This window comes from Rutidosis leptorrhynchoides, chromosome 6 (assembly GCF_046630445.1).
Source record: "Rutidosis leptorrhynchoides isolate AG116_Rl617_1_P2 chromosome 6, CSIRO_AGI_Rlap_v1, whole genome shotgun sequence".
Classification (NCBI taxonomy): domain Eukaryota; kingdom Viridiplantae; phylum Streptophyta; class Magnoliopsida; order Asterales; family Asteraceae; genus Rutidosis; species Rutidosis leptorrhynchoides.
Window position 1 is genome coordinate 150,661,975 of NC_092338.1, and position 17,016 is coordinate 150,678,990.

The 17,016-nt window shown below is 35.6% G+C and overlaps 1 pseudogene; it reads right to left on the reverse strand.

Moving 5' to 3' along the window:
• Nucleotides 1-7,247: 7,247 nt before the first annotated feature.
• Nucleotides 7,248-7,372, reverse strand: LOC139856490 (U1 spliceosomal RNA; annotated as a pseudogene).
• Between the last annotated feature and the right edge of the window lie 9,644 nt (nt 7,373-17,016).

The window sequence follows — 17,016 nt, forward strand, 5'->3', positions numbered from 1 at the left end:
GATGATGAATCTCGAAGATGGAGATGATGGTATGATTGCAAAGAAAATCGATTAATGATGATGATGATGACTAAAGTAATATAGATAATGATGATAAACAAAAGGATGATTAGATAATTCGATGTGGTGGGGATATAAAATAAAGACATGATGAATTGATGATGACTGCGTATACATTTTTTTTTTGCTGCCCTTCGATTGTTTTAAACACCAACGAAACCCACATTTTTTTACTTGGTCTTAGTTAATTGCTGGGCTGTCTTTTCTCTTGTTGTTTGGGCCGTGGAGACTTGGGCCAAGAACCGGCTCCTAATCGCTGTGAAATACCGATAATGCTATCTGATATCATTAATGTTAATAAAAGACAATGATGACTGTGATTCATAATAAGATGGTGAAGATGATGATAATAGATGATGATGATACTGATTTAATGACGATGATGAGTTAATTAGAAGAAGAGGAAAAACAAATACGGGTTATATAATATTTCGTTAGGAGTTAATACAGAAAGGAGGTGACAGAAAAATGGTTAGGGATGCTTTTGGGTTAACGATAGGTTGCGGGTTCGAGTCCCCTCGTGGGCAGTTTATTTTTTTAGCCTATTTTGAGGTAGTTACTACTACACTAATATAAACATTATACTCTTTATTATTATCATTAAAATGAGCATTAGGATTATTATTACTACTATTATTATTAATATTATTATTAGTATTACCCTTAAAATTATCATTTTTAAAATTATTATTATTAACAAAAGTATTTTTTTATTAAAATTATCATTTTCATTATCATTATAAGTATTATTTTTTTTTTCATCATTACTAACATTAATATTACTATTATTACTATTATTATCACTTTTATTATTTTTATTATCATTATTAACATATAACATTTTTATCATTGTATTATTAGTATTATCATTATTATTAAAGTATTATCATTTTTATTATTTTCATTACTATTATTATTAAAGTATTATTATAATTATTATTTTAACAAACAAATGTTATCTATATAAAAATATATTACAAGTCAACTAATATTACATACTAATATGTTTTAACTAATATATTACCATTTATATTGATAAAATTTCAATTAAATTATATATCATACATTCATTATAAGTATACTTATATTTAAGGATACTAATTTTAATAAATTATAAAATATAAGTAAACTTAGTTGATTTAGTTGATTAAATGGGATATATTTTAGTATATATGCAACTTATATAGGTTCGTGAATCCAAGGCCAACCCCGCATTGTTCAGTTCTGTCGTATGAATATTTTTACTACAAAATATTGGATTGTGAGTTTCATTTGCTCCCTTTCTAAATGCTTTTGCAATATATATTTTTGGGACTGAGAATACATGCGCTGCTTTTATAATTGTTTTACAAAATAGACACAAGTAATCGAAACTACATTCTATGGTTGGATTATCGAATCGAATATGCCCCTTTTTAGCTTGGTAGCCTAAGAATTAGGGAAATGGCCCCTAATTGACGCGAATCCTAAAGATAGATCTATGGACCTTGACACGTCCCATTCGGGTTACGAATGCTTTAGTACTTCGATTATCATGTCCGATGAGAGTCCCGGAGTGATGGGGATATTCTATATGCATCATGTTAGTTCGGTTATCAAGCGTTCACCATATGAATGATTTTTATCTCTATGCAGTTTGCGAAATGCCTGATATGAGATGTATATTTATGAGAAAAGGAAATGAAAATCTTGTGGTCTATTAAAATGATGAAAATGAATGTTATGATAAACTAATGAACTCACCAACCTTTTGGTTGACACTTGAAAGCATGTTTATTCTCAGGTATTAAGGAAACCTTTCGCTGTGCATTTGCTCATATTAGAGATATTACTTGGAGTCATTCATGACATATTTCAAAAGACGTTGCATTCGAGTTGTCGAGTTCATCAAGATTATTACTAAGTCAATTATAGTTGGATATATTACGAAATGGTATGCATGCCGTCAACTATCGATGAAATGAAAGTTTGTCTTTTAAAAACGAATGCAATGTTTGTAAAATGTATTATATAGAGGTCAAGTACCTCGCGATGTAACCAAATGTAATGTATTCATCCACATGGATTAGGACGGGTCGTTAGACAGAATTCATCAGCACATTTAGTTATGGTGAAATTAACTTGTCAAACATTTGAAAGACTTTCCAGAAATGCCTTAGTTTATAAAAGGCTTTCCTTTGATAGGTAGGGTATATCACATTGGGGAGACCGTAAGTTACGCAATGTTTTCTTTAAGGCGTTAAATGCAGGGAACCCAAATGCAATTTTACGCTATGGGTTAAGAACCTATTTTGACTCAACATATCCCAACATAGGATTTCGTGAGTTAGAAAGAGCTTCTAACATGCAACATAAAGAAGCATGTTATGCTTACGGTTAGTGATGTCCGCTTCTTACCAAAGTGAGAAAAAGAACACCGGATTACAACTTTTAAATAAAACCTTCCCACAAGTGACGAATTCAGTAGTTGGGGTGAGAAACAAGGTTTTTAGATTATTACGGGGCTGTTGGACATTACGAAACCCTCGTCCTTTTGACGACATTACAACATGCTGCCTAGCCAATGGTCATAACGGTTACTTTCCATAAGACCAAGGATGGGAAGTCGTTTTAGTAAAACCTAAATGCATGACTTGTTTCTGAACTTATGAATTAGGTGTCTTTATTTCTTTTACTGAACAACTTGCGTACTAACTAGAATTACCTTTATAGCTGCCGAGTAGCAAAGTTATTATGTGTTATATTTCATCCTATATGTATAATAGTGGTATTGTAAGTTTGTAAAATTTTGTATAAAATTTGAACGCGAAATTTTATTATAATCAGTTTTTTCATATAGAATTGTAGTAGTTGAATTGTATATTAGCTACTACGTATGAACTTAACGGGTAGGTACTACCCGAATTAAAACTATAAAACACTAATATGAAGAAAAAGCTTTTATAAATGAGTTCATACTATGCTACGAAATACTATTGACTACTCTTAAAAATTATATATGATTAACTTAATTCTTTTGGGCTATTTTTGAAGGAAATGGCACCGGCAACTCGTCAGAATTTGAACATGAGTGAGGAAGACTTCCGTGTTTTCCTTGCAGTAAACATAGCCACAGTACAGGCTGCGATGCAAAATAACAATAACTCTGGATCTAGCAGTGGAACTAATTCTACAAGAAATCATGTAGGATGCTCCTACAAAGAATTCATTGCCTGCAAACCTTTGGAATTTGATGGAACCGAAGGACCAATTGGATTGAAACGGTGGACCGAGAAGGTCGAATCGGTGTTTGCCATAAGTAAGTGTACTGAAGAGGATAAAGTTAAGTACGCTACGCATACCTTCACAGGTACTGCATTAACGTGGTGGAACACCTATCTTGAACATGTAGGACAAAATTCTGCTTACGCACTACCGTGGTCGGCATTCAAGCAATTGATGAACGAGCAGTACCGTCCTAGAAACGAAGTCAATAAGCTCAAGGTAGAACTTAGAGAGTTACGAACACAAAGATTCAACATTACCACATATGAACGACAATTCACAGAGTTGTGCCTATTGTGTCCGGGAGCGTTCGAAGATGAAGAAGAGAAGATCGACGCGTTTGTAAAAGGGTTACCAGTAAGGATTCAAGAAGATGTGAGTTCACACGAGCCCACTTCCATACAGAAGGCAAGTCGAATGGCTCATAAACTCATAAATTAGATTGAGGGGAGAATTAAAGAACAGGCGGCCGAAGAAGCCAACACGAAACAACTCAAGAGGAAGTGGGAGGAAAACGGTGACAAGAGTCACCAGTACAACAACAATAACAATTACAACCACAACCGCAACAATAACCGCAATCCTAACAATAACTATAACAAACGTCCCAACAACAACTACAACAACCGTTTCAACAACAATAACAATCCCAACAACAACCTCAATAACAACAAACAACAGAAATAACCATGCTTCAGGTGTGCAGAGTACCATCCGAATGCGTTTTGCACAATAGTTTGCACCAAGTGTAAGAGAAGTGGTCATGACGCGGCAAAATGTGAGGTTTACGGACCAAAGAACAACAAAATAAAGAAACAAATAAGGTCGGAACAAATAATGCCGACGTAGTTTGTTATAAATGTGGAAAACCGGGCCACATTATTAGAAATTGCCCAAACCAAGGGAATACTAATGGGCAAGTCCGCGGAAGAGTTTTCAATATTAATGCGGCAGAAGCGCAGGAAGACCCGGAGCTTGTTACGGGTACGTTTCTTATTGACAATACATCTGCTTATGTTTTATTTGATTCGGGTGCGGGTAGAAGCTATATGAGTAGAGATTTTTGTGCTAAATTAAGTTGTCTACTGACGCCTTTGGATAATAAATTTTTACTCGAATTAGCAAACAGTAAATTAATTACAGCAGATAATATATGTCGGAATCGAGAAATTAATCTCGTTAGTGAAGCATTTAAGATTGATTTGATACCAGTAGAGTTAGGAAGTTTTGATGTGATAATTGGCATGGACTGGTTGAAAAAGTTGAGAGCAGAGATCGTATGTTACAAAAATGCAATTCGCATTGTACGGGAAAAAGGAAAACCCTTAATGGTGTACGGAGAAAAGAATAACGCGAAATTAAATCTTATTAGTAGTATGAAGGCGCAAAAACTAATAAGAAAAGGTTGTTACGTCATTCTAGCACACATCGAGGAAGTTAAACCTGAAGAAAAGAACATCAGTGATGTTTTCGTCGCAAAAGAATTTCTCGATGTATTTCTGAAAGAATTATCGGGAATACCCCCACATCGATCTGTTGAATTTCAAATAGACCTTGTACCAGGAGCTGAACCAATAGCTGGTGCTCCATACAGACTCACACCCAGCGAAATGAAAGAATTACAAAGCCAATTACAAGAACTTTTAGAGCATGGTTTCATTCGACCAAGCACATCACTGTGGGGAGTTCCTGTTTTGTTTGTCAAGAAGAAGGATGGTACATTTAGGTTGTGTATCGACTACCTAGAGTTGAACAAACTTACCATCAAGAACCGCTACCCACTACCGAGAATCGATGACTTATTTGATCAACTACAAGGCTCGTCGGTTTATTCAAAGATTGATTTACGTTCTGGGTATCACCAATGCGGGTGAAGGAGGATGATATTCCAAAGACTGCTTTTAGGACGCGTTAGGGTCATTACGAGTTTATGGTTATGCCGTTTGGGTTGACTAACGCACCAGCTGTGTTCATGGACCTCATGAACCGAGCGTGTGGACCATACCTTGACAAGTTTGTCATTATTTTCATCGATGACATACTTATTTACTCAAAGAATGACCAAGAGCATGAAGAACATTTGAGAAAAGTGCTATAGTTGTTAAGGAGAGAAAAACTGTACGCTAAGTTTTCAAAGTGTGCATTTTGGTTGGAAGAAGTTCAATTCCTCGGTCATATAGTGAACAAAGAAGGTATTCAGGTGGATCCAGCAAAGATTGAAACCGTTGAAAAGTGGGAAATCTCAAAAACTCTGAAGCATATACGCCAATATTTAGGACTAGCTGGTTACTACAGAAGGTTCATCCAAGACTTTTCCAGAATAGCAAAACCCTTGACTGCATTAACGCATAAAGGGAAGAAGTTATGGGTAAAACTCTGAAACCATAGCAACTTAAATCACTCAAAACTGATTTAAAACGAAGAAGTTATGGGTAAAACAAGATTGGATAATTTTTCTTGTTATAGCTACGTGAAAATTGGTAACAAATCTATATTAATCATATCCTAGCTAACTCATATTGTATTATACATGTATTCTAATATATTATGTAATCTTGGGATACCATAGACACGAATACAATGTTTTGACATATCATATCGACCCATCTATATATATATTTCGGAACAACCATAGACACTCTATATGCAGTAATGTTGGAGTTAGCTATACATGGTTGAGGTTGATTCCAAAATATTATATATACTTTGAGTTGTGATCTAGCCTGAGGCTTGTATACACGAGGTCGTGGATTGATTCGAGATAATATATATTGATTTATTTTCTGTACATCTAACTGTGGACAACTAGTTGTATGTTACTAACGAGGACAGCTGACTTAATAAACTTAAAACAGCAAAACGTATTAAAAATGTTGTAAATATATTTTGAACATACTTTGATATATATGTACATATTTGTTATAGGTTCGTGAATCGATCAGTGGCCACTTCTTACTTCCCGACGAAGTAAAAATCTGTGAAAGTGAGTTATAGTCCCACTTTTAAAATCTAATATTTTGGGATGAGAATACATGCAGTTTTATAAATGTTTTACAAAATAGACACAAGTAAATGAAACTACATTCTATGGCTGGATTATTAAACTGAATATGCCCCTTTTTAGTCTGGTAATCTAAGAATTAGGGAACATACACCCTAATTGACGTGAATCTTAAAGATAGATCTATTGGGCCCAACGAGCCCCATCCAAAGTGCCGAATGCTTTAGTACATCGAATTCATCATGTCCGAAGGGAGTCCCGGAATGATAGGGGATATTCTATATGCATTTTGTTAAGGTCGGTTACCAGGTGTTCACCATATGAATGATTTTTATCTCTATGTATGGGATGTTTATTGAAATATGAAATCTTGTGGTCTATTATTACGATTTGATAAATATATAGGTTAAACCTATAACTCACCAACATTTTTGTTGACGTTTAAAGCATGTTTATTCTCAGGTGATTATTAAGAGCTTCCGCTATTGCATGCTAAAATATGGACAAGATTTGGTGTCAGCATGATTGTATAATATTGTTTAAAACTGCATTCGAGATTTACTTTGTTGTAACATATTAATATTGTAAACCAATATGTATTGGTAGTGTGTAAGTGTGATATTTTAGATTATCATTTCTGGATAATCTAGGTGGTGACTTTTTAACCTTGTCGATAAAATAAAGGTTATGGTTTGTTTTAAAAACGAATGCAGTCATTGAAAAACGTCTCATATAGAGGTCAAAACCTCGCAATGAAATCAATTAATATGGAATGTTTTTAATCAATATGAACGGGACATTTCACTATGGGTGTAGGGTTTAGGGTATAGGGTTTGAGGTATAGGGTTTTGGGTATAGGTTTTAGGGTTTAGGGTCTAGGGCTTAGGGTCTAGGGTTTAGGATCTAGGGTTTAGGGTCTAGGGTTTATGATTTAGGCTCGACTACTAGAGCCGAACTTGGGCTAACACCCCTTCAAAGGGCAATGAAGGTCACTAACCTAGGTCATGAGCATCCTTGATCACCCATTGACCCCATCCAGGTAAGTAAGGGTCTAGGGTTTATGGTTTAAGGTCTAAGGTTTAGGGTATAGGCTATGGGTTGAGGGTATAGGGTTTAAGGTCTAGGATCCAGGCTTTTGGGTTTAGGGTCTAGGGTTTAGGTGTAGGGTTTAAGGTCTTTAAGGTCTAGGGTCCAGGCTTTTGGGTTTAGAGTCTAGGGTTTAGGTGTAGGGTTTAAGGTCTAGGGCTTAGGATCTAAGGTCTAGGGTTTATGGTCTAGGGTTTATGGTTCAAGTGAGTACAACTCTAGATATATAGTATAGATAATTTAGCTAAAACATAATTGGTCAAATAGAAGAAAGTAAATGTATCTTCAACTTTATCATCGGTTGATCACTTATTTTGCGGGTCGATTATCTCATTATGATCATATGTTTTTGACGGCTTGACTGACTCTTAGAGCCTAAAGTAAATTTTCAGGCATGATTTAAAACCCATGGAAATTTGAATTTACCATTTTCATGGCGTCTCAATTTTATTTTATTTTTTTAAATTTTTTTCCTATTTATTGGCCGGAGGTCCACTCGGAAGCAATCTCTCTATCCGTCGAATAGAGAGAGGGATGACTTTCTCTACTTTTGAGAGTGTTTTCACTCTGGGTAGAGAAATGACTTGTCTTTATTCTCGGATATGGAAAAGATTGTCTACATCTCACCTCTCACATACACCACTTATGTGGTTTTGGGTTTTGTTGTTGTTGTTGTTGATCATATGTTTTTGCAAGTCGATTAATCCTAAAACTACATGTATTTAGCATATTTAAGTAGCTTATAATGTCAATGCCAATTTGTCACTTATATGTATACACATTAAAGACGTCTTATATTTTGCTTGAATTTATGAAATTTTATGAAATAATATAAGCAATTTGAAATAGAAAAAACATCTTGTTAATACAATTTTTATTTTTATTTATGAAATTAAAAACCCTTAAATTCATTCCTAAATTTTAAGCATCCGCCTTTGATAGACCCCATAACGTCGATCAAGCAAAAGAATTAAACATTAGCTTAGTGCGGAAACGAAGAACAAAAGAAGTTTCTCAAAGTTTAACATTTTATTGAATAAATGAAGAACATAAACAATGAAAAACAGAGGATAGACGATCTCAAAGTTATGAGATCGGTTCTTGCTGCAGGCAAAGACAACTAACCTCACCCCAAGACCTCTTTATTTATAGAGTCTTGGGGATAAGAATTAGAAAACTAAATCCCCTAAGATAAATGAAAATCTCACTAATTAAGGGATTTATACCTATACCGTTATTATCCAATCAATTCTAATATATGGAAAATCTTTTCCTAAAAATAGGAAATCTTTTCCTAACAATCTTCCCCTAATTGATTAGGATAAAACAATCGATTACAAGATGTAAATATAGACTAAAAATAAATCTAATCTTTGTCTTCAAAGCTTTTAATCATCTTGTATGATCTTCAGATCTCTTGATAAATTGATCTTTCTTTAATCTTGATTCTCCTCCTCTTTATTATAATTGTAGTACACATAGCCTCAACATCTAATCAGCACTTTCGAAGACAAATTATCAACTAACATGAACATAATCATGACAAAACTGCATTTGAAAATATGCATGAAAAACCGCGTTCACCACCGCTTAACCACTTGCGTATAAATGTTGAACATATTTGTTGAATCTTCATCTTCATAAATGTTGATTATGTTGAGCTAACATCCGGTCTTCTTATTGGAGAATAACCACTTCAAAATCTGAGTTCAAAAGAGATGAACTCAAATGGGTCTGACCTGATTTGAGTCTGGAGTCCTAGAGTCTGAAGTATTTTGAATCTGACCTCGTGTAAGTCTGACTTCTACTAAGTATAAGTTCACGCGAAACTGAAGTCTGAATCTAATCTTTATAATCTGTGCTTGAGTCTGATCTTGAGTCTGCATTTGAGTCAAACTGTTAAGTCCGAAATTCAGACTCATATCTCAATCAGAGTCTTGAGTCTGAGTTTCCAGACTCAGAATTACAGCATAACTAAAAATACATATCTTTTAATATAATCATCAGATCAAGCTAAAATTTTTACACGAGATAGATCTATATGCCTTTTACCTCATATCCAAAAATCATGACGATCCAACGGCCAACGAATCTAAAACAATCGTTTAAACTGACTGCACAGATTGAAACACAAGCAAAATGCCGTGTATTCAAAAATTTATATCTTTTCGTAGACACGTCCAATCAAGATGAAATTTTTACACAACGACCATCTATATGTAATCAATGACATATCCGAAAATCATAAAAATATAGATGATAACGAAGATACAGTAATTAAATTACTGAAACTGCACTGAAAACCCTCCAATCTCAGCAGCAGATTTCGACCATTGAAATCTCTCAATCCAAAGCTCCGATCGAAATTTTCTTCGGTAAGAATTTAATTCCGTGTGTTGTGAACCTACAGTTAAAATTTTATGAAGATTGAACGGTTAACGAATGAGATACAATCATTTATATATCGCTGCGCATAGCATGACGAATCTGAAAACGATTTTTCTTTTGTATCTTCAATAAGACATCTTTTGCTCGAAAATGACTGGATCATCAACAAGATATGGTTATCCTGCTCTGATACCAATTGATAGACCCCATAACGTCTATCAAGCAAAAGAATTAAACATTAGCTTAGTGCGGAAACGAAGAACAAAAGAAGTTTCTCAAAGTTTAACATTTTATTGAATAAATGAAGAACATAAACAATGAAAAACAGAGGATAGACGATCTCAAAGTTATGAGATCGGTTCTTGCTGCAGGCAAAGACAACTAACCTCACCCCAAGACCTCTTTATTTATAGAGTCTTGGGGATAAGAATTAGGAAACTAAATCCCCTAAGATAAATGAAAATCCCACTAATTAAGAGATTTATACCTATACCGATTTTATCCAATCAATTCTAATATATGGAAAATCTTTTCCTAAAAATAGGAAATCTTTTCCTAACAGCCTTTTATCCTAAAAACTTTCATCCCCAAATTTTAAAGGGTTAAAGCCAAAAATAGGCTACAAACTTACACAAATGTACCGATGTCGCCCACAAACTCATTTCCGTTCTACTGTCGCCTACAAACTTATAAAAAGTGTACTGATATTATCATTTTGTTACCGGTTACTTTAATTATTTAACTTTTTTTATTCATTTTATATGTCCCGATGTCGCCCATATACTTTCAGTTGTGTTCCGATGTCGCCCATATACTTTCAGTTCTGTTCCGATGTCGCTCATATACTTTCAGTTCTGTTTCGATGTAGCACCGACGTGTCATGACTACTTAGAAGCCACGTATCAACCATTTTGGTTGACGGTTAAAAAAAGTATTTTGTTTATATTAGCACATTTTTATAAGTTTGTAGGCGACAGTAGGACAAAAATGAATTTGTGAACGATATCGGTACATTTGTATAAGTTTGTAGCCTATTTTTGGCTTTAAACCAATTTTAAACACCCGACTTTTATTCTAAAAATTTCATCCCAAAAAAAGCCCGCCCACAAATTCCATTCCATTTACAATGAAAACAAAAAATCCCGTCTTATATCTCTCTGAAATCAATTACACAACCGAATCAGGTTGGATTTTGATTAATTTTTGGTCCGATTTTCAAATTTTGTAGTTTATTCAACTTCTATTTCATACTGGAACAACTAATTCGGTTGTTCACTTGATAGAAGATGGTGAGCCGATTGTGACCAGCATTGACGGACAGAGGACGACGTCGTCTGTTGTTGCCTACATGAAATACGGCTATAGGTTAGTTCGACGGATCGCAAAACGACAGGCGTTTGTTAACACTGATAATACGTTTTTCTGAGTTAAAAGGTTTATTGGAAAGGAGATTGTCTAAGGTTGATGAAGAAGCGAAATATTATTGTTACAGCGAGAGCAGATCGAGCGGATTTTATGCCTATTAGGAGTCGAAGTGCTTGTGAGAAGGTTGCTTATGTATTATGATAAGTTTGGCAATGCTTTTTTCCTGAACATCTGGTTTTCATCTTCTTATTTTACAGCAACAGAAAAGGATCATACCTCGAGATCAAATTAGGATATTACGGGCAAGCATGAGGTGGAGAAAGTTAGTGCTTTTATGCTGGGACTTCTTGCAATAAAGGTAGCTATCTCAAAAGACATGTGCATTAATTATATTTTCTTAATTTTCATATACATAGTTGTCTTTATTATGTTAATCTGTTATAACATCACAAATTGGAAGAAAGTAGTATCTGATCCAATATTCGTTTAAGTGGTGATAAATTGCATGCAATGATTGTGTAAAATCTCGGACAATTGTCAAGTTCATTAATGGATTTACTATATTTCAACAATAGTTGTTCAAAATAGTAGTGTGTTATCAGAAAAATGCTTTAGTAGCAATATTAAACCATGATATTTACCTGATTAAGTCTTCAAGATCTTATTGTTCATTTGCTTTTTCAGAGTTTAGACACATATATCATGATGCATACATACTCGGTGGTTATAGTAATTAGTTAGCAATTGTTGCGGTAAGTTAGTCAACATGGCCATTGCTAATTAGTTGGACAGCACTTAACATGGTTTTTAGGAATGAGAGTTTGTAAGCCACATCAACACCATTGTTTGTTCAGTAGGCTATTGTTTTCTTTAAACTGCTTTCATATTGTGCAACTTACCGTTGCATCAAGGATTTAAACGAATAAGATGATCGTGTGTGCATAAATATATTATATGTGATAACCTTAATATGTTACTTGATAAGAATGGTTTCGTAACTCAATACAAACTACAATAACTATAATATACATCTGACAAATTGCATGTTCTACATCTTATCTTTTGTGACAAATGTATTTGTGTTGCGTGGGGAACAAAGTCACAGAGTAATATAACCAAGTATGGTTTAAAATTCATGGCAATTTGATTCTACCATTTTTATGGCATCTCACACTTTTTTGTTCTTGTTTTTAACCTACTTATTAGCCGGAGGTCCATTCGGAAGCAATCTCTCTATTCATAAAACATTGGGAGGGATGACTTTCTATACTCATGGGGTGTTTCACTCTGGGTTGAGAAATGACTTGTCTTTATTTTAGGATAGGGGAAAGATTGTCTACATATTACCTCCCACATACCCCACTTTTGTGGGATTGGCTTTTGTTTGTTTTTTGTTGTTTAATTATGTGGTTTATGATGTTAATTTCAGTAATATTAGTAGTTTATATACAGTAGTTGTTCTCATGCAATCTTGTGTTTAGTTTTCAAGCTATTAACGGCAAGAATGTTTCAGGCTATTAACGGTAATACTTGTTTCTAAATGGTCGACCTGTACCACTTTAAATCCATGTGTGTTTATATCGTAAGTTTTTTGATACAGAATAATCCTCTTAATCGTTCAAGTACGAATCACTCTGAACTTGGCAGCCTTTTGGTGGATGAAGAATTACAAAGGTCAGTCACGTAGCTATATAATTTACAAAATACCATATATTTGTTCTCTAATTAAAATCTACATATTCGAGAATTAAATAAAATTAAATAACTGCCCGTATAACGAAACTGATTATTCAAGGATATGTTATAATTACTCATTATTTTAGAAGCCATATGCACCCGTCTTTCAACATAAGTTGTCATAAGTTGCGATGAAAATAATGTGTAAATATGCTTATATTGTTTGAGGTTTTAATATTAAGATTAACAAAGGCCATTGTGAGAGGTACAATATTATTGTCACTTATATGTTTTTTTGTCTTTTGGTATGAGAATAGGTGTCGAGTACCCTGCCAGAGACCGGGAGTCGCTAATTGAAACGTTGATCAAGGAGTTGGGAAAACAGAATCTGCAAACATTTGGAGGAAATTGTTGAAATGCAACGTTAGTTGTTATTGACGTTTGTATCGTTGATGTAGAATGAACATGATGTGGATGTAGCATTAACTGGTCATAACACTAATGCATGTTCTTTAACATGTTGGTTGCAGATATTATTACTGTTATTATCCTTTCGAATAAATTGTAGTAACATACACTAATTGTTAACCATTTGATTGCAACAGGGGTCATAAAACGCAGCGAAGCGCGTCTAGGCCTTCTTCTAGTTAGTCAATATAAGTGTTATCTAACATAAAGTAATTCTTAGTTGTTTTTGTTCAGGTACTAATTACTAAGTAATTACTAAGCGCACTCCAAGCTGCTGCGACAAATCAAGGTAACACTCATTTACTAACATATAATAAAGCTATGATTTGTGAATGTCATCTTCTATTTTTGTAGTTTTACAGTATTGTTATAGTTTTACAGGTATCTAAACCAAAGTTGTTCAACGTCAACTGACTACACCCATTTTGATACATGTAATTGTGAATCTTTGAAAAAGAGTCTAATAATCATTTCCTAATTATATTCTCATTAACTAAAGCTTTTACATTGTATCAAATTTTGATGAGTTTAAAGTTGCCTATAATGTGAACTAATTATTACTCCATGTGACAAAGTATCAAATTTTGGAGTCACTTGGTTCAAGTTATCTGACCATTCTTAATTTACCTCATTTAATATCATATTCTTAATTTATTTGAACATAATCCAGGTCTTGATCCAGTGTATGAGATGGGTCCATTTGTTGATAATGTTGAGGTGTGGAGACATTTAAACAAAAGCTGAAAAAAAAGTGTCACTAAAAACTGTTTGCACGGATTTTGCAGATTTCGGTAAGCGTGAAATAGAGCAAAACAGTGCAAAAACAGAGAAAAATGATGGTGCGCGGTGATGGTGCGCGGCGCGCACCCTGCGCGCACTAGGTGAAACTTGATCAGAAGGTTTGCTCGAAAAATCAAGAGTGCACGGCGCGCACGTTTAAGTGTGCACGGCGCGCACGTTGTCTGGCAGTGAGCTGTCAGCATGTTGATCAACTTTTGCACATGGGATCCGTATTTGGTTGTCCAAGTTGTCACTTTAGGTGCATGTGGGCTACTTTACACCTTGTTTTAGAGCTGTGATCATGCTAATACAAGGGTGTAAAGAGGATCAAGATGGCTAGTTGATGATTACTTGAAGCATGCTTATGTATTCTTGTTCTCCTATAAATGTTCCTGATTATAACTCATTGTAAACTCACCACCACGAAATTTAATCAATAAGAACACTCTTTGGTTGGCCGTGGACTAAAGCAATCACAAACGATTGCATATAACCACGTTAAATTCCCGTGTTTTTATCATTCTTGCTTGTGTTACGATTATCACTATATTTTTCGTTTGTTGGAAGTGGGTTAGATAACTTGGGTTATCTTGTCTTGTTTGGGCTCACCTAATCGGGTTTCCTAACAAGTGGTATCAAGAGCTCTCGGGTTTACGAGTATTCGGGAACAATGGCGGAAAAGAATGATGTGAAGATCGATCGGTTTGATGGAACCGACTTTAGTTTTTGGAAGATGCAAATGGAAGATATGCTCTATCAAAAGAAGCTTTACCAACCCTTGAAGGGTGTTAAGCCGGAGGGAATGGATCAAGGCGAGTGAGAATTGTTGGATAGGCGAGCCCTAGGAGTTGTTCGGCTTTCTCTGGCCAAGAACGTCGCTTACAACATTGTGGGTGAAACCACAACGGAGGGATTGATTACGGCTTTATCTAACATGTATGAAAAGCCATCCTCTTTGAACAAGGTTTTCCTAGTTAGGCAATTGGTGAACACTAGAATGATGGAGGGATCCTCGGTGGCGGATCAAGTGAACGAATTTAATTTGATTTTAACCCGGTTAAAATCGTTTGATATTAAATTTGATGATGAGCTACAAGCGCTATTTTTACTATCTTCATTGCCCGAGAGTTGGTCAAGTTTAGTGACGGCGGTTAGTGGTTCATCCGGAACTACTAAACTCACTTTTGAAGGAATCCGTGATTTGATTCTTAGCGAAGGTATTCGTAGGAAAGATTCGAATAGGAGTTCAGGTTCGGTTCTAAGTGTTAGTCGGGGAAAATCTAAGTCACGAAGTATGTCAAGGAGCAAGAGTGTGGTGTGTTGGAATTGTCAACACGTAGGTCACTATAGGCCGAAGTGCCCGAGTTTAGTGTCGGGTGGGAGTTCAACGAATGCGGTGATCGAAGATGCGTTGTTGTGCCAAGAAGAGGTTCTTGATGAATCTTGGGTTTTAGATTCGGGTGCCTCGTTTCATGCTACCCCATACATGAACGAGATGGTAAATTTCAAGTCGTATTCCGGTAAGGTTCGAGTCGCGAACGGGAGTATACTTGATGTTGCGGGTATTGGTGATCTAATGGTTAAACATACTTGGATCTTGAAGAACGTGAGGTTCATTCCAAAGCTCAAGAGTAGGTTAATCTCGGTTGGGCAGTTGGATAATGATAAGTGTCATGTACTATTTGGAGATCAAAGGTGAAAGGTGTTTAATGGAGGTCATGTGGTTGCTCGCGGGTATAAGAGGGGAGCCAAGTATATGGTTGAAGAAGGGCTAGGTGATTTTGGTGGTGTTAAAATTCCTAGTATGCTAATGCTTTCCGGGTTTGTTGAGGGATCTTGTTTGAGTGGGAGCTCAAGGGAAGTCGAAGCTAGTGAAGATTCAGGACGAATTGGTTATACTAGAGCTTTCGTTACTTCAGGTAGATCTTCTTCAATGGCAACTTTGTTGCAATCGGCCGAAGAAGATGAACAAGAGATTTTCATGAGAGTCACTGTTAAAGAAACATCTGTACAGTGGGAGTTGGCTCGTGGTGGAAAATCGGGTTTGTCAAAAGACGTGTGCGCGTATGTAGTCGGTGTTCCAATGGTGAAAGCAAAGGCGGTTATGTGGAAGATCAAGGGTGTGAATGCATTCTCACACGGTTGCCTTGATGGCATTGTCCACATGTTTGATCTACCGGGTGGTTTATTCTATGTTGGAAAGATAAATCGGGTGGATGTTATTGTGTACGGGTGGATCGCTTGGGCGATGGGGTTAATTGAGTCGGGTCGGACTCAAACGACCCGTTATCTCCTAGTGTAAGGAGATATGTGTCAAATCCAAAGAGTTGTTGTTGTTTGTGTTTTATTTTCCCAAGCAAGTAACATGGTGATCAAATTATAGCTCAACGGAAGGAGGTGTAATTAGTAGGTCAAAGTTGTTATTGTGGGATAATAATGTTTGAAGTCTAACAAGTAGCATTGAAGACCTTATATCGAAAGTCTACTCATCCGTGAGTTGAGGTGCGTGTTCTAAACGGTAATTGGAGGACCCAAATGGCGTTTGGCGGTGTGTAAATGGTATTTAATGTTCTTGGTTAGATTAGGCGAGTTTACGAAGATTGAGTTTGTTAAAAGTATCCAAGTGGGAGATTTGTTGAGGTGTGGAGACATTTAAACAAAAGCTGGAAAAAAAAAGTGTCACTAAAAACTGTTTAAACACTTGCACGGATTTTGCAGATTTCGGTAAGCGTGAAACAGAGCAAAACAGTGCAAAAACAGAGAAAAATGATGGTGCGCGGCGCGCACCCTGCGCGCACTAGGTGAAACTTGATCAGAAGGTTTGCTCGAAGAATCAAGAGTGCACGACGCGCACGTTTAAGTGTGCACGGCGCGCACGTTGTCTGGCAGTGAGCTGTCAGCATGTTGATCAACTTTTGCACGTGGGA